This window comes from Mus caroli, chromosome 6, assembly GCF_900094665.2.
Source record: "Mus caroli chromosome 6, CAROLI_EIJ_v1.1, whole genome shotgun sequence".
In the NCBI taxonomy this organism is placed as follows: Eukaryota; Metazoa; Chordata; class Mammalia; order Rodentia; family Muridae; genus Mus; species Mus caroli.
This window is the reverse complement of record NC_034575.1, coordinates 113330957-113332617: the sequence shown is the minus strand read 5'-3', so window position 1 is coordinate 113332617 and position 1661 is coordinate 113330957.

The window sequence follows — 1661 nt, the reverse complement described above, 5'->3', positions numbered from 1 at the left end:
TGGAGAAATGGCCAAGGAGATACGGTGGGCCTGGTGGGGTCCAACAGAAGGATCCTCATGGCGCTTCAGAGAAGACAGACAGATCTTAAGGCAGGTGGGTGGATGACACTANCATAGGTNCTTGTATAGGTTAAGCCAGAGAGGGCAGGGAAGTGAGGATCAGCTAGGTTCTGTGGCGATTTGGAGGTACAGGCCACAGATCTGCTAGTGCATGGGCTGTGGGAGATGGGAAAGCCTGTGCCCAAGTGCCAAGACTTGTGGGTAAGAAACTGGGAAGGCAGAGCTGCTGCCAATAGGGTGTACAGCATGCGTGTTGGGGAGGGAGATTAATGGGCACCTTTGGCATTGCTACCTGATGGCTAACGTTTGGCCTGTGTCTCGACAGGAGATCTGAGGTCCTAGCAGCATGGTTCTGACTGGGCCTTCTTTCTGGCTCCCTTTCAAGGTCAGAGTGGCGCAGTCATGTGGGTCATCCTAGGGTCTCAGGCACCACACTTTGGAGATACTTGGTCAATACACAATCTCTTAGTCTTGTGAACATTTCCCAAGAACTTGCCATTTCCTGTCTCCTGTCCAGAAGGAGGCAAAGGTCACACTAATGTTTAAAAGCCCTACACATTTGTGGTGCTACAACCAGAGCTGAGGCAGTAAGGGGTCAGTCAGTCTGGAGGCCGCTACCCCCAGATACCTAACTCCCATCTGGCACATCAAAGCTTTCTGGACTAGGGGAGCTGCTGCCTGCCTTCCCCAGAACTCATCTCACAAGGGATGGGAGCTCTGCCTCTCCCTGTGCTTGGAGAATGTCTTTTCTCCCCTGCCTCTACCAGCCTGTAAATTAACTTATTACATCTATTTACCACCTTTGGATCAAGATTTGTCAAATTCCTTTATCACCACAANGATCTACAATATACCTTTCCATTTCCTGATTGGAAGATGAGATGATAATAACTTCCTGGTGAGCCCACTGACTGCTTGTGGACGTTGTACATCGTGGTGCGGAGCCTAGTGCGCACCACGATGTACAACGTCCACAAGCAGAAGTGGCAGTTGCCCATGGCATCCTTGTGATCGCACTCTCAGCTTTAGCTTCAAAACCATCCCCTCTTATCACAGTGTTGTCTCTGAAAGAGACTTGGACTCTGACCTCTAACACCCTGCCATCCCTACAGTGAAATAAGTATCTAAGAGGGTCCCAAACCATATGCCCAAGTCACCAGTCCTAGAGAGTAGACCCAATGCCATCTACCCAATGTCATCTGTCCCACACCCAGCCACATCAACCACTTATCACCACACTGCCCACGGCCTGCACTGGGCCCCAGCTCACTCACACCTCCCCTGGCTCTGCCAACATCTTCCTTTTTCTTCTCTGCTCCATTTCATCTTCCACCCCTTTTCTTCTTGTGCCTCCATACCTGTCTTCGTTTTGCAATTTCTATTTTCTGCTCTGCATTTTCCTTTCTCTGTGCCTGCCTTCCTTCCTTTCTTTCTTTCTTTCTTTCTTTCTTTCTTTCTTTCTTTCTTTCTTTCTTTCTTTCTTTCTTTCTTTCTTTTGCTAATAATAATTGTCCTTTTATCTAAACTAGTCTCNTGGAGACCCATGTCTGGAATCTCTTGGAACAGGGTGAGTAATGTTCACAACCAGGTCTCAAAAGGGG